At 37.7% G+C, this 22,122-nt stretch overlaps 1 long non-coding RNA gene across 1 annotated transcript; it reads left to right on the top strand.

Moving 5' to 3' along the window:
- The first annotated feature begins 1,565 nt into the window (after positions 1–1,565).
- Positions 1,566–20,190, top strand: LOC125482808. Its single transcript, XR_007261783.1, has 3 exons — positions 1,566–2,576; positions 5,121–5,144; positions 17,962–20,190. It is a non-coding gene; the product is annotated as an uncharacterized LOC125482808 (long non-coding RNA).
- The last annotated feature ends 1,932 nt before the right edge of the window (positions 20,191–22,122 follow it).

Raw genomic sequence — 22,122 nt, 5'->3', positions numbered from 1 at the left:
AATCCACTTGAATTAAACACTTTACCTTCTGAAGGATAATTAGGAACAGTTAACACCAATGGTCCTATGCGAAATAACTGTCAACAAAAGAGTCTAATTTGATATAATTTGTTCAATTCTGCAAAGAAATGATAGAGGTTTTGTGTCACTAAGTGACATTTTCTCTAAAGGAAGCTAAAAGCACTTTAGGAATTGTATATCAGGAAAAGGGGTTCAAAGGAGTTTTACAGTCAGAGCACTAATTTTATGATGTAGTTCTTGTCCTACAAGAAACTCAGTTCACATTCAAGATCCCATAAACATAAGCAAATGACTAGACCATTATTGTTTAAGGGGTTGTTTGAGTAACACATATTTACCAGGATTGTCCTTCATAACAATTACATTGCCTTTGCCTTTGGTACAACCCAAATGATTTCTTGTTTCATGCTCTGTCCAATGGTATAGCTACCATCACGGGCCTATAAACAACTTCCACCAGTGATTTCTCAACCTTTCTCTTCGAAATCTCTATCCATACTAATTCGACTGCCTGATTTTCTGAGTCAGAGTAGTTTCTTACTGCTGCCTTTGTGTCATCCTTTTATTATCAGGGGTACCTTGCATTTTCTAGAGTGTCTCTTTTCGAACTATTGTGTGCACTTGTGCGTTTATTTCCTAACCTTGGTCACCTTGTAACCATGTCTCTGAAATAGTGATAAGCTGAGATTTTGGAAGTAAAGTTGAATGAATCCCTGGTGTTAAGCTTGTAAACAGATTGTTGTTAATAAGTGACCTTTTGTGTAAATCACATTGATCTCCTTGATGTCTTTTACTTTCTCTTCTTGCAGTAGTTTAAACACTTTGTTAGGTTGAAGTGTATAGAAGATAATTTGATATTTAGTTACTTTTAGCTTAATGTACAGAAAAAGAAATCTATACAGCATTTTCACAGCTACCAAACATTTCGACGGACAGTATTGGAAGCTGTGAATTTTTACGGCAACATGTTCCCATAATGGCTTAGCTTTTTTAATACAGAGTCTCTTTTATACGTATACATAATTACTTACTGAATTCTGAATACGTTTAATTTTATAAAAGTAATTGACTGACCTATTAATGAATTAGCAGAGAACAGTACTTTTGTCTTTCCTCCTTTACTTTCCCTTACATGTCTGATAAAATAATGTAAATAAATTGTATGTGGGAGAGCACCGTGCAATGTACAAGATTACATGTATGAACAAGACCTTTGTGTTAGCTTGGCAGAGAATGGAATTTCATTTAGGCTAACTAATAAAAAGATTGATTCATTTCAATTTTTTTTACTTCAAGTAACCATTAATGATTAAAATGGTGTTAAGAATTTGGGGAAATTTACACTATCTTTGACACAATTTGAAGTAACTATGTTAAAAACTACTGTGATTTAGCAGCTGAGTCTTTCCTTAGAATTACTTTATTTTGAGTTGAGGAGCTATTATAAAGGGAGCTATTAGATGTAAAACACATTTCTTCTTTTTATTAAGATGTTTTTACTTATTTAATATGACTTTCTAAAAATGCAAATTTAACAGCATAAATTGTGGATTCTGACAACCAAGATGGCATTTATTGAAATTCAGTACTGGAAAGATAAAATCCTATTGGTTGACGTTCCTGTTTTCTTGGGTTTTTAGTTATTCAGCTCTTGCAGGGTTGATGTGCAGTGCTGATAAGTTTAAAATCCCTTCCAGTTGCAATTTTGGACTCCTAAAAGACTTGGCTAAGAAATGATTTTAACTGCTCGATTTCCATTCAATCAAACAAGAAAGATTCTGACTTTGTCATAACAGGATCAGTCTCTGATGATATAGCAAATGGAAAGTGACTAGGTTAAGCATGTTCGTCAACAGCGTCAAGAGAAGCACACAATTATGTAGATGTTTGAGTAATTATCTTGCTTTTTATACCACAAGGTAAAGGTCCTCATTGTTTAAAATCAGCTGTGCTACTAAATCTTAAGTAAAGCTCCATCTTCTTGTTCCTGTTAATGGTGGAGCAGATGAATTAAGAAAGTGACAGCAAGTTAAAAATCAGTCATTGCAATTTATTTTTAAATTATTGTGTTTTAAGAGATGTATTACTTAGCAGATATTAACTACAAGAAAAGTCACCATATTCCTGCTGGATCAAAGGACTTCTCTCTGAGATGACTGATGGTGAGTTTAACCTGAGGGTCACCACGCCTCTGGCGAGGGGAAATGTTGAGAAGGAGAGTCCTTCATAGTAACCTCAGTCAGTGCAGGATTTGAACCCATGCTGTTGGCTTCGCTCTGCATCACAAACCAACCATCCAACTAACTGACCATCCAGATATTAACTATTATTAGATATTAACTGTTCGCACTTGGAAGGGTCGCTTAAATTCAGCTTGTTTTAGTAGAGATGTTTGATTAAATAACTGTACAATTTTGATAATTTCAGCTGCCTTTACTTACTTTTCAGGTGGTTAGTTCAACGAATGGAGAACTGAATACAGATGATCCCACAGCAGGACACTCCAATGCACCAATCACAGCCCCAGCAGAAGTGGAAGTTATGGATGAAACAAAGTATGTGCATCTTTATGTTGTGTATTTTGCTGCATATTCTTGAACTACAGTTGCTTAAGGATTGTTTCTGTAAATTGAAACATTCCATGAAAAGAATCCAATAGTCTTTAAATAACTTTGTCATCTCTTTTCTGATACTTCTGTAATATCTTCCAGTCCTTGAAGATGTAGATTGTCATTAGATAACAAATCATTTCTTTGGAACTTAAAAACAAGGGTATTTTTCAATTGTCTTCTAGGCCAATTATACTACAACAAAAGCAAAATACTGCGGATGCTGGAAATCTGAAATAAAAACAGAAAATGCTGGAAAAACTCAGCAGGTCAGGCAGGATCTGTGGAGAGAGAAACAAAGTTAACGTTTCAGGTCGATGACCTCTCGTCAGAACTGGAAGAAGTTAGCGATATAACAGCTTTTAAAGCAAGTACAGAGGCGGGGAGGAACAGGGGAGGAAAGAACAAAAGGGAAGGTCTGTGATAGGGTGGAAGGTAGGAGTGATTAAATAACAAAAAGAATAATGGTGTAAGGTAAAAGGAGATGGTAATGGGATATAAAAAGAAACAAAAGTTGGATAGAGAAGTTATAATAGCAAAATTAGAATCATTACCAGTGCCTGCTATCTTTTTCAAAAGATATTATAACAATTAACTGATTATAATCCAGAGTTATTGAAACCACTGTTGACTGTGGAAGTTTATAAAAGTGCCGAATAAAAAAAATGAGGTGCAGTTCCTCAAGACTCCCAATGAGCTTCAATAGGATAATGTAGGAGTGCAAGGACATTTGAGGTCAGAGTGACAATTAGACTGAGTTTTTACATGTCAAGTGACCGGATGCTCAAGATCATGCTTGTGGAATGAACACAGATATTCAGAAAAGCAGTGCTCAGTCTGCGTTTGATTTCCGCAGTGTGAAAAGCACTGTGAGAGGCAAAAACAACGTACTGATTTGAAAGAGGTGCATGTTAGTCACTGTTTCAGCTGGACAGAGAATTCGGACAGTGGGAAAGAAGGAAGTGAAAGGGTAAAAGTTACATCAGTGTTTGCTCTGGAAGCTGTCAATGAAAAATGGGCTGGGTTTTGTGGTTAATTAAAGAGTGGACCAGGGTGGCAGAAGTAAATGGTCCCTCCCAAATGCTGAAACAGGAGTGAAAGTAGTTTGGTAGTGGCTCACTGTAACTTTTCATTGAATACACATGAGAATAAATGATTCAATTCAATTCAATTACATGGCACAGGGCAGAAATGGCAGAAGGTGATCTGTTGAATGTGACAGTTGATGAGTTAGAAGGTGAAGATGAGAAAAACTCTATAGTGATTGAAGAAGGGGAGAGATGAGAGTGTAGCAATTTGGGAAATGGAATGAAAGGTCAAGGGTCTGATATGGTGGAGGACAGTTCTTAGTTGAGGAAATAGGAACGCACAACAGAAGCATTGATTGGAGATGGTATAATTGGAATGGATGTGACGGAGATGAAGAAACTGGGAGAATAAAATACAGTCCTTTTAAAAAACCTATATGGAAGGAAGTATCATCCAGGTTGGTGGGGTGTTAGCTTACTGTTAGTACTGGTTGGTAGCCTTGTCCCAGAAATGGAAATGGAGAATTCGGGGAAGGGATGGCCCATGTGTAGATGATGAAAGGGTGGGTTTGGAAGCAAAGTTCTTGAAATGTTCAGTTTGAGGTGAGAGCAGGAAGCAGCACCAATGGAACCATCAATGTATTTGGGGGAAAAAAAAAAATGAGGGAGGGAATTGGAATAGTATGTTAACGCTTAATCCATGAAAGGCAAGCATAGCTAGCACCCATATGGGTTCTGATTAGTCTTTATTTACAGGAAATGAGCAGCTGAAAGAGGAATTTTATTATGGATTGCATCATATGGACTGCTGTTTTGATAATAGTTTGTAACACTGCCTGCATGGATTGTTTCATCAAACCATGAGACAAACTGTAAAATTGATAAAAGTCCCGAAAATGTGTTTTTGACTGATAGGATATTAACATTTACAATTATATTTTAATTGTACAGAGTGATGTGAAATGAGCTTTGTAACTCCAGTCCACATTACCTTTAGAAAGGTGTTTGTCACAACATGGCATTAGAAAGGGGGAGTGTCATTCGGGTTTTTTTCTAGGCCCTTGTTTTTATGTATTTCCCAGCTTATGAACCAAAGTACAGAAGTGTTTGCATGGATCTAATTTCAGTGTATTTGGCTCATGAACCTCAAATTCAAATGATTTGAATCTAAGGTCTGACCAGTGAGTGGAACTGAATTCCTTATTTACAAATGAGAAGCACCTGAAGATAAATGTCAAATGATGTTCCTTGTTAAAAATGGGCTCTAAGAATCGTTCTTGCTTAACTGTAATTTTGCTTTACAAATAAAGAATTTCTTTGCTGTCTGTTGTGTGTTGCTTGTGTAGATCTAAAGCTTGAACAAGAAAGCTGTTAGGTTTACATTTGTGACAGCAATTTTCTCACTATGGCCTCTGGTTTTGATTCCTTTTTGTTTCTGTTTGTTTCTTCCCTTTTTGTATAGCTGCCAGAAAGTGTTGAACATGTGGTGAGTGGTTTCAGTCTGCAGGCAGACAGGAATAGGTTCAGCAAACGAGAGCTGCCCGGTCTGTTCCCTAAAAACACCAAGTTGTCTGTTGTACATGAATTTAATTGGTTGTACATAAATTTACATATTGCTTTCATAATAGCAATCTTTAGAATTCTGATAATCCATTGATCATAACGTTTTATACCTTAGAAATGTTTTTGAACAATAAAATTGGGAGCATAATGACCGGTGACACCTTGTTGTTGAACTATTCTGCTTGCTTTTTCACTCTTCTGCCTTGTATTTTGATTTAGGCTTAAGTGTACTCTCTAAAGTGGTGTAATGTTGAGCTTGCTTATTGTAAAATTGTGCTTATTATGAATTTGTGCTTTACCTGCACCACCTCATTCTAGAGTCTTCAACTCTTTCATGCCCAGAGAAGATGCCAGTTATGTTGGTTTAAATGATGAAAAGATTCAGCCCCTGAGGCTGAGAGAGTTGGGAGCTCTTGAACTTGTGGTCTTGTGCACTATACTAGTTTCTCTGCTTTCCTACTGCTTGCTAGTTTTTGGTACCCAGCACTCCACTGTGTTGACAATTGTGAGCTTATTTTTAATGAACATTGATCAGTATTCTATTTCCTTTTAGACTAATGAAGCACTTTGGGCAATGAAACAAGCATGGCATGTTGCATTGAACTTTTTTTTTAATACAAAGGTTTAAGATTTGGTCACTTAAAACTTTCACTTTAAATTGCAAAATCTTTATTGTAGGTCAGGCGCTAATAAATTCCGTAGATTCACTGTTTGCAATATTTATAATGAAACCTTATGGGTAGTGAAGGATAAATCAATATCTTCTGCTGATTATCTCTTATCAAATATTACTAAATACCAAGTATCATATGCGCGTCTTTACCACTTTGTACCTTTGTAACTTCATCCAGTTTTTACACCCATCACCACTGGTTCATCCTCCCTGAAGAATTCTTCTTTCCTTTGATGCTGTAGTCTTGTGCAAACCATTGGCAATCAGTGTCTTCAGCTGTCTGAGCCCTAGACACTGCAACTCCCTTCATAAATCTCCCTGCCTTTTCAGCCTTTTCTCCTTCTTGATAACCCTACTCTAAAACCTACCTGTTTGACAAATTTTTTGATCACAACTTTTAATATCTCTTTTTCTTTTCTTTGTCTGCTTTCTGTTTGATTATACCTCTGGAAAAGTTATGTAAACTTGTTCAAGAATTCTAGCTGAAGAACAAAGTATGAAGCACTTGACTGTATATTTTGAAAAAAAATTTAGATTCGTGAATCAATGGATTATATTGCAATTTCTTGTGAGTTTCAACATGGCATGTTCCCATTCTGTCATAGCTGCTAAGTGGGTACCATTTTCTCTCTCCTGGTATCATAACTTATTGCCCAAGAAAGGAAGGCACAGATCATATGCTTTCATTCCAAAGTTGACAAAACTTCTTGACAGTTCATTTTTCCACTTCCTGTGTCAGCCTTTGGCCCTTCTGAATGTGATTGATTGATTGTCACGTGTACCGAAATACAGTGCAAAGCTTTATCTATGAGCAGTACAGGCAAATCATAGCAAGCAAAGGATGTACAGATCAAAAAGACTTAGACAGAGGCATACAGGTTACATTGCACAGGGTGTGCACTAGGCAAGATTAATGTTAGCAAGATCAACTTTATTTGAGGCTAGAGAGTTCATTCATCAGTCTAATAACAGCTGGGAAGAAGCTGTTCCTGAACATGCTCGTGCGTGTGTTCAGGCTTCTGTATCTACTGCCTGATGGAAGAAGTTACAAGAGATCATTACCAGGGTGCGATGGGTCTTTGATGATGTTGGCCACCTTACCGCGGCAACGAGGTGTGTAACTGGAGTCCATGGATTGAAGGCTGGCTTCTGTGATGGTCTGGGCTGTGCACACAACCATCTGTAGTTTCTTATGGTCCTGGGCAGAGCAGTTGCCATACCAGGCCATTATGGTCCCGGACACTGTGCTTTCAATGGTGCATCTGTAGAAGTTGGTGAGGAATGTTATGGGCACGCCAAATTTCCTGAGCCGCCTGAAGAACAGGAGGCGTTGTTGTGCCTTCTTGACTGTCGCATCTACATGGGTAGTGTAGGACAGGTTGTCAGTTATTGTCACTCCAAAGAACTTGATATTCTTCACCCTCTCGACCTCAGTTCTATTGATGTAGATGGGGGTGTGGTCTCCTCCTTTCTTTCTGAAGTCGATGTTCAGTTCTTTAGTTTTGTCGATGTTGAGAGAGAGATTGTTTTTGTTGCACCACATTAGTTAGATTGGCCCCATACGGCCATATACTTACTACTCAACACTCAAGCCACTGTAGCAGATGTCTAAACATCCATACAGGAAGAACAAATTGTTCTTCACCTCTCTAAATAAGTCTCTCTGTGGAGTTCCCTGCAACTGCTACCTGATCTGCAATGGATTGCATGGTTATTAAACTTTAAATGTTCTGCATATCCTGCTGATTGACTGTTCCATTTGTATTACCAATTTCTGTACCAGCACTTGATTGTCTGCTAGTTTTGGTCTCTTGAAATTCAAACTGTTGATTCTGATTCCACAGCTAGCAATACATTCCTGCTCTTGTTCCCATCCCATTCTTCATGGTCATTGTATTGATATGTGTCCAGTGCTGTCTTCTCTGGGCTGACTATATCACATTGTGGGTAGTGAGCTTTCAAGAAAAATTGGGGATTCCTAATAAGGGCTGCTTTCATTTGATAAAGAGACCAACTTTTCTTGCTGTGATTTATCTGGAGGAGAAAGAGAGAGCTTAGAGTGGTTTCCTGGGAGCCAGAGCTCTCAATTTGCTCGTCTAGAGTAATGACATAAGATGAAAACTGAAATGCGGGGGAACAATGATACTTAATGTTTTTGTTTTGAACAGCTTGCTGAGCAAATTATTATTATTTTACCTCCATCTACTCTCAAAGTGGTGGAATGTGTCACCTGCAGTACTACCAAAAGTCACCTAAACAGCAATACTTTGCACATTTTGGGTCCTCATCTCATGACAGCCTTACTCCAGGCATGAGCAAAAGACCTGAACTTGAGTTTCTTTTTATTCATTCACAGGATGAGGGTGTCAGCATTTATTGCCCAGAGTGGGGTTTAGTGTCAACCACATTGCTGTGGGTCTAGAGTCACATGTAGGCCAGACCAGATAAGGATGACAGTTTCCCTAAAGGACATTAGTGAACCAGATGGGTTTTTTTTCCTGACAGTCATCAGTGTGTTCATGGTGATCATTAGATTCTTAATTCCAGATATTTTACTGAATTCAAATTCGACCATCTGCCGTGGTGGGACTCAAACCTGCTTCCCCAGAATGTTGTCTGAGTCTCTGGATTAACAGTCCAGCGATAATAACACTAGGCCATTGCCTCCCTGATGGTTAGTTGAGAGTGACTGCCCTTGATATTAAGGCATCACTTAACCCAAAACTGCAATCAATGGAAATTGGAGGGAAAACTCTGCAGTAGCTGGAGTCACATCCAGTACAAAGTAAGATGGTTGCTCTTATTGGTAGATGCAAAAGATTACTGCTGGAGTTCTTCAGGGCAGTGTCCCCAGCCCAACCATATTCAGCACCTCATTAATGACAATAAAACATAATTCCAATTCTAATGATGGTCCCCCCATCATAAGGTCAGAACTGGAATGTTCACTCAGGATTGCACAATATTCAGTACAATTTGTGACAACTCAGAAGATCTAATCATCTACCCATGACATTCAATGGCATTACGATTGCTGAATTGCTCCATTATCAACGTCCTGGCATTCACCATCAACCAATAACTCAGTTGGCCATCCGTTTTAGTACTGTAGCTACAAGAGCAGGTTAGAAACTGAGTATTTGAGGTAACTGACTTGCCTCCCAAAGACTGTTTACCATCTGTAGGGCACATGTCAAGAGTGTGATGGAATGCTTTCTGTTTCCTTGGATGAGTGCAACTCTAACTCGAGCCCAGCATCATCCAGGAATCTCTTGGTTTTGCGTTTTATTATGGATGTGTAAGAGATCATAAGCCATTTAGTTCTGTATGTCTACTCATGCCGAACTGATGATATAGTTGCAAAGTAGCTGCTCACTTGTTTTGAAGCTAAACAGAAATGATAATTCTCATCAGTTCAGTATAAAAAGCATTTGCAGAGCACTGAAGTATATTTCATTTGCCTTTCCGTCAAAATTACTGAGTAATGAATGTTTTTCTGATTTTTGTCACCATTAGGATCTTTTATGTTTTTATTGACGTGTGGAAGTCATCACTGTATTTCTTCCTGTTTCCTGCTAAAATGGCATGAAAGTCACCTACTCATGGATCTGCATCTCTGCCTGTTAGGCTCTGTTACCATCACGTTTTAGTTCACCTCCAATCTGCTAGAAAATGTCATGCCTTGTGCTATGCATTGTTATGGTTCCTGTGAAGATCAACAAACCAGAAGAACCAAATTCACTGAATGGTCCCAATTGGATAACAAATAGACAAGATTTCACTTTCTATAACTTTTACTTTAACAGTCAAACCAAGGTTAACATGAATTAACAGGCAAATTATGGTCCATGTAACTATAAGGTACACGTTAAATAGCAGATACATCATCACCGCACTCAGCGCTTCAGGTAAAATTTCCCATTCATTTACTTCAAGGCCTGACCACCAATTTTCATCTGACTGTAACTGCCAACTAATTTAATTTACGACAGGCATGGTCTTCAACAAAATGGCATACTTCTGCAGAACCTCCTCAGTTCCACTGAGGATATTCTTGGTGATGTGGTTCCACTGGAATTGCTGTTGTCCAAGCCAACAGTAACAGTTCTTTATGCTGAATGGCTAGTTCTGATTAATCAATGTCAGTTTTAAAAAAAGAAATATGAAGCAGTGGCAGTTATTTTATTTCTTCTCTTTCCTTCCATGATCCAGTTGTCCTGTTCACCTCCCAACCTCTCTCTTATAAAGGATCTTGGTCGTAGTCATATGAGGCCCATTTCCGTCACAACGTCAGTTATGTGGACCTGTTAGCTGATTTTTGTTTTTAAAAGTGGCTGGGCCTTTCTTAGCAATACCTGTTCTTTTAATGCAGCAGCATCCTGGCTCATTACCTTTGAGCTGCCCCACCCCTATTCGGCAGATTATCTCACTGGAACCAACTGTTAAGACAATTCCCTCATTCCGTCTCTGAAGATTAGCCTCTACATTGACAAGACACCAGTCAGCCCAGGTCCACAGTGCAGCACGGAGGCTGCACACCATGCTGCATCATGGTCTCGCATCACCACATATAACTTCTCACTGAATGCAGCTCAAATCCAGAACTTGACAGAATGGAGGATTGAGCTAGATACCCCTTGGTTGTGTTTCAACCAAGCTGAAATACTGGCGAGGGAAGTTCAGTGAAGTGGATCCATGGGATTGGGACTGAGCTATCCTCAGTGTAACTGCCAGAAGTCACCTTAAGTGTCTATCCTGAAGGCCTCTGCTAATATAATATAACATGGTACAGTGAAACTGAAAGATGATTAAGTGAAATAATATCATCCATTTGCATATACTCAATGGGAAATAAATCTTACACAATTAATTGCTAATATTATTACAAATCTCCACATGCTCATCCTAGTTTTCCAACAGGGTTATTGGATATTAAAGAGTTTTAGGACTACAGGCCACTTCTCAACTTCATGTGCCACAGTTCGTAACTGTTGAAGAAACAATCAGCTAAGACTTGAGAATGGCTTGCATTTATATGGTGCCTTTCACAACCTCCAGGCATCCCAAAGTGCTTCACAGCCATTAAAGTACTTTTTGTAACACTATGTAATGTAGGAAACACAGAAACTTGTTTGTATATAGCAAGTTTTTTGCAAACAGGTGTGTGATGACGACTAGATGATCTGCTTTAGAAATCTCATTTGAGGGATAATTATAGAATTCCTACAGTGTGGGTGCAGGCCATTCAGCCTATCGAGTCCACCCTAACCCTCCAAAAGGCATCCCACCCACCTTATTCCTGTAAATCTCATGGGCAAACCACCTGACTTGCACATCTTTGGATTGTGGGAGGATAATGGAGAACCCAGTGGGAACCCACGCAGACGTGGGGAGAATGTGCAAGCTCCACACAGACAGTTGCCTGAGGATGGAATTGATCCTGGGTCCCTGGCACTGTAAGCAGCAGTGCTAACCACTGAGTCACTATGTTGCTAGTATGATGCTGGGAATTATTCAGGTGTTCCTCTTCAAAATAGTGCCATACCATTTTTGTTTTTCTTCCATCTGTGAGGGCAGATGGATTGTATTTTATTTGAAAAGCAGCATTGCTGACAGTACAGTCCTCCCCCAATACTGCACTCAAGGTACATTGTGCATTTTGTGGTAAAGTCACTTGGGTAGGACATAAACCCACAAGCTTCTGCTTTGGGTGAGAGTCGTACTAACTGAGGGGAGGTCCTGGCTTAGTGGTATTATTGCTGGACCCTTTAATCCAGAGACCCGGGTAATGTTCTGGGGGCATGGGTCCAAATCCCACCAGGGCAGATGGTTCAATCTGAAGTCAATAAAAATATGGAATTAAGGATTTAACGATGACATGAAACCATTGTCAATTGTCAGGGGGAAAACCCATCTGGGTTCACAAATGGTCCTTTAGTGAAGGAAATCTGCCATCCTCACCTGATCTGGCCTACATGTGATTCTAGACCCACAGCAATGTGGTTGACTCTTAACAATTAAGGCAATTAAATGCTGGCCCAACCAGTGAGACCCTCGTCCTGTAAATGCATTAACAAAAACTGAATCGTAGTTGACACTGAAGAAGGACCCTGTTTGAAATGCTGGCTTGTTCTGAGCTAATATGTTTAAGCCAGGGTATTATACAAGTGAGGTAGGTGGAGAGAAATTATTCTGGTATGGGACAGTGAAACCTTGCATCCATGGAAGGAGAAGGCTTGTGTGGAACCTTAATGCCAGCATAGACTATAAACTATATCACCATAGACCATGCCTCTTTCTCTATTGCAAATTCTACAGGTGGAGTGGGGAAATGTTGACGGGGGGAGAGGAGGAGCAGCAAAGCTGATTCCAACTCTCCATGTATTTGTTTTAACTGCAGCATGATTTGGAAAATTTGAATTATCTCCTCTGGAGAGACAGGTCTGTAATTAAAATATGTAAATGAGACTCCTTTCTTAATTTTTTTTGGCATTGGTTTAAATTTAAAACTGATAGGCAAAATTCTCCTAGTACTGAAGAAGTGCAGGCAAATTTTTTGCTGCATTTGCTTCCCTCACCTCTTGCTAGTTGCCCTCACCTCACCTGCTTAACAGATTTCAATGTTCCCTCTTTGTCACAATTGATAGTCTGTCACTACAGGCCCTGAGCAGCAGACTTTTAACGTTGATTTTATGCACTGGCTGCCAGACAGCCATTTAACGTGGACATGTATGGAGTAAACTTTGTTGAACTTAGCGGGTTCTCTGCGTTCAACGAATTTCTGGAATACTCACATTCTTCCTCCCAGTGACTATCAGGACTGGTCTAACTATATAGAATGTTATTTACTGGTCTTTAGTTGAATGTGCACGTGAACAACTAATATGGATGTGAACAGGCTTGACACTTTTACATTTGTTGTTGATCAACCTGGAGCTATTTTCACTCTGACTTGCATGTGAAACGTAGTGACTTGGTTGCAATGACATATGGTACCTCGTTCGACCATACTAATGTCTTCAAGAATGAAAGTGATCAGCTTGCAAAGAGAAGTATTCATTTTGTTTTTTAAACATTGGGTGTCAAGTTTGCAGTGAAAATTGTTTTCATGCACATTCATTTTTGTGGACTTCCTTTTAGTGTTTTAGAAAAACACAGATGAAAAACAAACTTCTTAATACTTATACAAGGATCCACAACTCCAGTGTCGATTGTCATAAACTTAAGAAAATGTCTAAAATAAATGTCTGAGATATTACATATAGTTAGATCTCAGGTGGAGTAGTGTGTACAATTTTGGGCAGCACACTTCAGGAGCATTGTGAATGTATTGGAGAGAGTGCAGAAAAGGATTACAAGAATAATTCCAGAGATGAGAAACCTAAATTATGACAATAGATTGGAGAAGTTGGGATTGTTTTCCTTGAAGAGAAGAAAGCTAAGACGCGATTTGATGTAACTTTTCAAAATCATGTGAGGTCTGGACAAGAGTAGATGGGAAGAAACAAGTTCCACTCATTAAAGTTTCAAGGGCAGAGATTTGAAGGGATTTATAAAGAAACGAACGTGAGGTGACATTTTCACACAACGAGTAGTTACAGACTAGAGTGTGCTATCTGCAAGTCTGGTGGAGGCAGCTTCAATTAAGGCATTTAAGAGGGAAGTAAATGACTGTTTGAACAGAAACAATATGCAGGGTTATGATGAAGACAGGAGAATGGCACTAAGTCATAATGCTCATTTGGAGAGTCAGTGCAAGCACAATGGGTTCAATGGCCTCCTGCACCATCTGCAATTTTATTATCGCAAGTGTCCACAGTGATCAAGTGGTTCAATTTTATTCTTGACTTTTCCACTTATTTTTCAATTAATGGTGCCTCCATAACTACTTGTAGCCTTTGGAAAATGCGCAAGCCCTCTTGATGTTGAATAAATGTCATTGTTGTTTCAGATTTTGTGCTTTATTCTAATGCTGGCCTGTTATATTGGAATTTCCTCCTTACACTTCTCCACCTCTTTACTTTACTTTCCTTGCTTAAGACAGTTCTTGTTCAAAAAAGTTTTTAGTCACCTGACCTAATGTCTCCTCACAGAGCATAGTGTCATCCTTTGGTTTGTTAAGTCTCTATAAAATGCCTTGGGATGTTATATTGTATTGAAGGTGTTCTATAAGTTGCCATTTTGCCTTATTGGGTTAAGAAGTGTCAGTTATTGAGATGTTGAGTTTGACTTTGCATGCCCATGCACTCTCTTGCACACAGCAGAACTGAGTAAGCTGTTTTGAGCAGATTGGCTGTTAATTGACATCTGCGGTCCTGTGAAAGAAGGGAATGTTGCTCAGCATTCCCATTCATCATTGCTAATAGGTATTACTTCATTTGGTGGATCTCCGATCATCTAAGACCAAGATCAGATATGCCTGTGATGTTGTGTAGTTAAATGGCCTGCAGGGTTCTGCTGATGAGATTAGCGCATGACAAATGGGCAAAGTAGGTGAGGAATGAGAAGCTTATACAAGATTATTGAGGAAAATTGACCAATTAATTCCATTAACTTCTTCATTATGCAGAGAAGTTCAAATATTTGAAGACAGAATACGGAAATAAGAGGAATCTTCTTTTGAATCTTCTTCCATAAAATAGGCATTAACTAAGTTTGCAGGAAAGGTTGGTCATTATGTAACTTGGTTGGTTCCAGCTGCAGTAGCAATCCTATGATAACTACTTGAGTGCACCTATCAATGTTTCCTAAGAATGGAACTGGCCATGGCCACCTTCCGTTATGTGAAAGTAGTTAAAACTGTTACATTGATGGCATTTGTTTGGATGAACTAATCAGGGGCATTACAAACAACTATCCGTGCAAGGTTTGAAAGGTTCAAACCTAAGCTATTCAACAAGATCATGGCTGATCTTCTGACTTTCCTTACAGTATGCCTTTTTTCCTTGATATATTTAATATTCAGAAATCTATTGATCTTGAACTACTCAGTGATTGGGGTAGAGAATTCCAAAGACTGACATCCTCTGAGTCAAGACATTATTTCACAGCCCAAATGGCCCGCTGTTTATTCTGTGACCGCGCCCCTTGTATCTAGACTGAAGCCAGGGCAGACATTCTTCCTGCATCTTCTCTGTCAAACCCTATTAGATATTTGCCTGATTCATAAAGAGCACCTCTTATTTTTCTGAACTTCGGAGAATATAGGCCCAGTCTCTTTAGTCTGTTTTCGTAGGACAGTACTGTCATCTCAGGGATTAGTCCGGTGAACCTTCATTGCATTTTCTCTATGACAAGTATTCTTAGGTACAGAGACCAAAACTGGAGATGGGGAGACAAATAATAAAGTATAAAAAAGAACATATTTCTACATTTCAACTTCTTGTCATTGCTAAATGTTTGGGGCAGACATAACCAGAGTTTAGATACATTTATTCCAATCTGAGAAGGGGCTCGAGTGTATTAAGGATAGAAACTTCATTGAGATTGCCTTTTCATCTTTTACCTGTAGTACAGTGAAGTTACAATGAGTTCAAATTTGGATAACCTGAAATTCCATTTGTGGTGAAGTTGTTAACCATTTTCGCTGGTTGCAGAGGTAATCCAGTGATGAACAGAAGTCCTAGGCTGGAAACTGTACATTAACCAAATCCAGCATGCATTTCATATGACTGCGCTAACCAATTAGAGTTGAGTTAGAGGCCACACCAGAACACAAAAGCACAGACAGGTCTGCAGTGATGGTGACAAAAAAGATCACACTCACACCTTAAACCAGTATACACCAAAAGAATATTTTTTAATTTGGATAACACCACAGACTGTTCTACTGGATTGCACCTTGTTTTTTGTTTCATCTTTAAATGTTAATTGTAGAAAGCAAAGCAAGCGATGTGTCACTGCTATGGTCTTCGTCAAGGTGGATATCACAAACAAACAGGTTGCTGTTTCTTGCATTAGGAAAGTCCAGGAAGTCACGTTGCTTCATGAATATCAAGACACTAGCTAGGCACTGTGAAGCTAACAATAACACCAGAATCACCACCTAGTATTTTTTGAGGCATGGATCAGGAAAGTGGGCAAAATGTATCAACGGAAGAAAAAGAATATTATCACCGATGACCCTGAAGACTCCGATGTTTGCCCACCCATTCACTTGCCTGTTTTCTAGCCAAAGCCGCAAATATCATTGAAATGCATCAGTGCTTTACACTGCATCATGAGAAAGTGATAAACATGTTTGACTTCATTTGAGGATTTGGCTGACTCGTCCAAAGACAGCATGCTAAGCAGAAAAATATTAGAGATTTTGCAGAGCCAACTCCTAATATTTTCCAATCTTTTTTGCTGCAAAACATTGTGAAATATGAACAATTTTTTTAAAAAGATACTTTTTGGATACTTACTGCACCACTTTATTCAACTTTCCTTTTGATATAGAGCATGTTTCTAGGCAAGTTGGTTACATTGGTGCTTCGTAATAATCTCAAAGCACGGCTTAATACGAATTTGTAGGTGGGCTCCCTATGATTCAAGTTTGTATGATTTTACTGTATTTATGTGGCTAGTCCAGTTTCTGGTCAATGACAAACCTGGATGATAGTAGGTGTTTGAGTGATGATAATCCTTTGAAAGTCAAGGAGAAATGGTTAGAATTTCAAAGACTTACTCTTGTTCCTGTGTAGGCATGTTTTGATTCAATTTTCTTGGTAGCAAGAGGACAGTAAGTACTCAATTTTTTTTTCTTTTTTGTAACAACTCCAAAATTTGAATAAAGCAACAGTCTACTCTACATAATTTATTTCTCCCATGCTAATAAGTTATTTCTCAACTTTGGTTCTATATACCATGTGTCCTGCAGAGATCAACCCGTTGCATGCTGTGGCATATTGACTGTAATACAGTCTTTCAAGTAGAGAACTACCTGAGTGCATTGTACTAGATCTAATCCCATGGAAAGTATTCTAGGAATAGATAAGTGAGTCATAGAAACTCAATTATGATCTTAATATGGATGCCTTTGGATAATTCTCCAAATCCAGTTATCTTGGATGCATGTTTTAGTTATTTCTCTTTGTTTATTGCAATTTTCTTTTGATTTAAAAAATGTTTTCTCTACCTCATCCCTCTCTTTAAACCATTATTTTTCCTTTTCTTCACTCTTATCCTCTCCCGCCCTTTTATCAATCCTCTGTCTTCTTCAGCCTTGCTTTAACTCCCCAGCAAAACTTTACATATTTCTTTGCCATTCTTTCCCTCTGTCTTATCCTCTTGCCTTTCTTGGCTTCTTTGTTCTCTTCTCTGCTGTCTTCACCTTTGTTGGAATTAAATTTCATGAGTTATTATCTATCCGCTTCCATGTTTTGCTGAAATAATTCTATAATTCTGATTTGCTCTCTCTTATTGCCTCTGCCACCACTAATTTGGTGTTATGTTCAAATTTGACCAACTTGTGTTGTACTTTTGAATGCAAACAGTTAATAACCAGAAAACAGTAATGGTCCCAGCATGACCTCTAACTTACTCTACTTAGTACTTCTCCTTCACCCTGTTTAACTTTTCTGAGAATTATCTCTTCCGTGTTGTCAAACACTTCCTATTCTCTTTGTTCTATTCGAGCTCATTCCTTCCTTCTGCTTTTGCCATCAGTTACTTTTGCTTGCTTTCATTCTTGCCTTTCCTCACTTTCACCTTCTTGTGATTTCTTATTCTCCCCCACCTCATCTGTTTGCTGTCATTCCTTTTGCTAGCACCCTCTCCTCTCCCTATAACACCTTTCTCAGTTCTCTCTCTATCTCTTTGGCTGGCTCAAGACTCTGTATTTGAGGAACTATTTCTTATTCTATTCACCTTTGGTTGCTTTCTCTCAATTTGTGTTGTAACCAAAATGTATACAATCAAATATAAATCAAGCCTTTGATCTAAGAATCTAACTTCACAAAGTATATCTATATGTCCTAATCTACATTTTAGTTTTGACTAAATTATAGTCATATTTGGATCAATTAGAATTCTGTTCTGTTCACTTTCCCAATATAAATTTTATTTTCCTTTCAAACAATCACAGGTGCTGCTGTTTCTTCAAGCGGAGAAAAAGGAAAACTATTCAACGTCACAAATGACTCTGGAAATCGTCTGATCATGGAGAGTTACTTACTTGTTCATCTGCTGTCTCATCATAACCAAGAAACAAATCATCTCTGCAGTGACAACAGACTTTTATCAAAAGATGTTTTCCTTCTGTTTTTGCCCAGTGATTTGGGTGGTTGTCCTATGTGGGTATTTTGTTTTTATTTCATCAGTCTTCATCTTGAAACTAGGCTTCATCAGAAATTTGGTGTTCATATTTTTGAGGTTAAAAGAGGGACCTCTTGTCAGGGTAAATGTATGAAACAAAAAACAGTTCACTTGACTTCAACCAAATCAAACTGCAATTTTTAAAAAAAGGATTGATTTGGTCCCAACATGTGGAAGGCAGGAATATTCTATGTGCTTGGTGATGGTAACTACAGAACAGTTGCAATTCAAGAATGAATTTTGCCTACACAGGAGCTGCTTTGAATAGATCTGTAGTAACTGCATAGTCAGGTATTTGGTCTGCCAACTGGGGGACTCAAGACATGATTGTCACTGTCCTATCAAATGGAGAAACTTGAGAAAACAAACCACAAAAAAAGTCTGAATTGTACATTAACCCTTCATTTGTCTTAGTTGAAGACATCTGCACAGAATTTTCAGTATTAAATTTTATGCTATCTTTATCTGTCTTTTCGGAAGTCACTGACCAGAAATACCGTGGAAGGAAAGGATTGATTCAGCAGGTGGTATTTCATGGCTGTTGCACTGTTACAATATATACAACATGAGACAGCTGTAGACATTCATGTGTACAAACAATACTTGCTTTATTTACCTCCTAAAGGAGAAGCAGTGTAGTAGAAAGGGCAGCATGTGCTTATTGTCTGATATTATGACATGTTTGTAAAATGTAAACTGTGCTTCCTGGTGTTTTGTTTGGACAGATTAATGCTGAATGTTCTGAGAGTTATTATAATGAAGGAGGTAAGAGACCATTCTGATCATGCCTTGAAGTGTACTATGTGTTAAGACATGGAGTAAAGCTGTGATGGTGAATAATGAAAAATGCATCTTGGAGAAATTAATTAGGCCTAAATGGATTTTAGGCAAGTCCTGGCTAATTTTAATGTACCCTGTACAACCAGGGAACTTGGATGCCGAATGTCTAATCCATAAAGTAGCTCTTTAATGGAAAGTTAAAATAAGAATGTGAAAGAAATTGGTCAGATAATATTGCCTTTTGCATTTAATAGCTGTGGCACCCAAACTGTGCAGTTGTATGTGAAACATTCCTTTCTTATCGTAATCACAGCTGTTCAAAGACGTTATGCTGGAGATGGGTCAGGTACTTTCCCAATAAACCCTTGAAGTGCCTGCATTTTGAACAAACCAGCTGTTCTATAAAACATCTCATTCCGTTTTCCATCCTCTGATCAACAGTTTGTTTCCACAGACGTTTAAATACAATGTTGTGCAGTGTTTATCAACTGTTTTATACACTGTTTTTAGTTTCAATCTTGCGCTGGATATTCTTAACCTTTTTTGTTCGATCAGCAATGTCATGTTCTGGATTAGTCTGATGCAATGTATTAATTTATGATGATATGTTGCATGCAAACTTCTTAGCGTTTGTGTGAGAAAGACTGGAATACAAGGCAGAATATTTTAACATGAAACTGCAATCATAATGGCAGGGAACCACTTCTATGTCTGCAGTATTTGACCAAATTTTTTTTTCTTTAATAGCATAATATGTGTAAATAAGTACAGTATTATTTCTGTACCTCCATAAATTTGAACATCACTTTCGATTGACTTTAATTGGTAGTTTTATTTTTGCCTGTACAGTGTGTACAACATGAAGTTGTCACAAATAGCAAAGAAAGTGTGTTGTATATTAATGTAATTATGGACTGTAATCTTTACAAACGAATCAGCCACCCTTCGTTGTCTGCAACGAAGACCAGTGCATTTACACAAGCTTATTGGCAAGATTTCTAGTGCTGCATTTTACGCCTGGGAAGAAGTTTCTTTCTGGTGATACAGGCTGGTCATGGTTATAAATCCAGCTGTGTTCAGTTTAGGCCAACAGTTTTACGCAGTCACCGCTTTTCTGTCAATACTAATAAAATGAACTCTGCCTGACTGTACAAGTGATGTAATACATCCCTGTTTCCCAATATGTAAGTGAAAAAAATAAAAGTAGTTTTTTTTAAAATTAGACTGGCAATGTTGTTAATCACAATATTTTATCTATTGTTCCATCTGACCATGCATGTTAGAAGTTTTCAAAGAAGTTTATTTGTTTTATGATTCACATCACTGTTCAGAATTTAATTGGTATCATGTGTTAATGAAGTCATTCCTGCTTTACTGTTTGAAATATTAGTAAAATGAAAAATGGCATTCTTTTGAAATTAGTATGTTCTGGGTGTCAGTTGTCTTATACACATCAGTACATTTACTATATGTCTCATTTTTTGAAACACAAGCTTAAAAAAATACTGAACAGAGCCTGTTTTGCACTAGCAAAAGGTTTTCTTTACTCTTGTAGGGCTGTGTATTTCACTGGCGGAGCCAGTACTTATTGCCCATCTCTAATCTCCCTAGAAAAACTGCCTTCTTGTGTCACTGCATTCCATGTGATGTAGGTATATTCATAATGCAGTTTGGGAGGGAGTAATATTTGATATTTTTTGGTGCAATACACTGTAACAAAAGTACAAAATGTTTTAAAAATCATAAGTAACTTTAGAATAAACAATTCTTTGGGCATTAGTAGGGTTTAGGATGAGTTAAATGAGGACAGAAAAAATGAAATGGAGAAGATGTACAAAATCATGAGAAAAACAGCAAATTTGGGACCAACTAACTAAAAATGTGGCAAAGTGCAAAGAGGAATTATTTTAGAAGGTACAATAACAAATCACATGACCACAAGCAGGGTACTAAAATTAAAATATGAGCCAAGTTTGCAAGTAGCGCATTAAAGACTTTAAACAATGTATTTTACTAGTATAAGAAAATTTGAGTGTTTCTTAGATCCATTAAAAGATTTTTTGATATGCAGTGTTAAGAGTACTCTGTTGAGTAGTTGGGAGTAAAACCAGTAAGACTGTATATTTCAGATCAGAAGAATTGAGGCTGAATTTTCATCAAAATTGCTTGGTTAATATTCATGGGTTAATGCTTTGTAAAGCTACTTTGTGTGGCACCTTCCACTGTTGGCTTATTATCTTGCAAAGATTATTTTGGAATCTGTTACACAAGTTGGTTTTTAATAAATTGTTCATTTGCATTAATTACAGTGAGGTATGTTTTAAAAGTAATTCTTTAGGTGGTATGCAAGTTAATGATGCATAGTGATGCATAGAAAGGATTGACAGCTGTAAGTCCATTCAAACTCCAGGAAGTGAAGCTCTTCCCTTGCATACTGATGTTAATAAATATTTGCAGAATAAATGAAAAACAATAAAAAAATTGACACTGCTTAACACCCAAAAAATTTGGTTGATTTTGTTTTACATTTTTTTTGACAATTATGCTCTGGTATTTGTATTAATCTAAGACAATAAACATTTATTTTATGTATAGATTGGACAATCCAGGTGAGTCACTTAAAAATTGCTTTGTATTCAGTGGTTTGTTACCATAATACTATTATTAGTCTGAGCAACAATGTGGTTAAAGTTTCTTGATGAATGTTCAATTTGTTTTTGAAGGAAATCTTTAGTTTTTGATGAATTGAATTAGCTTCTGCAGACAAAAAAATTAGTGACAAAACATGCTTGCTGATCAAATACTTTTCCAATTTCCACTATTAATTCATATCTCCGAGTGACATTTATTACAAGATGAACTATTTTAAAAATCTGTTTTCCATTGGACTATGCATTTTGTATTGTGTTGACGAGAGTTTATATTATGGAGTAAATCTCAGATATGTGAAAAAGGTGGGGTAACAGTGTGGATCGTAGATAATTGTTGTTGAGTTTGTTAAAACTTAAGCTGAAAGATGTTTCTATGAATTTCTGTGCCGGTTTAAAATGAAATTAGCTGGTTTGTTGAATATCATTTTGGTTGATTAGTTTGGGGTGCTGTGATAAGCGAAGAGGACAGCCAAGATATTGCACATTCATATTGTGATATT

The sequence above is a fragment of the Rhincodon typus genome, chromosome 3 (assembly GCF_021869965.1).
Source record: "Rhincodon typus isolate 14 chromosome 3, sRhiTyp1.1, whole genome shotgun sequence".
Taxonomy (NCBI): domain Eukaryota; kingdom Metazoa; phylum Chordata; class Chondrichthyes; order Orectolobiformes; family Rhincodontidae; genus Rhincodon; species Rhincodon typus.
Note: the sequence above shows the minus strand (reverse complement) of the source record. Positions and strands in the feature narration are given on the sequence as shown.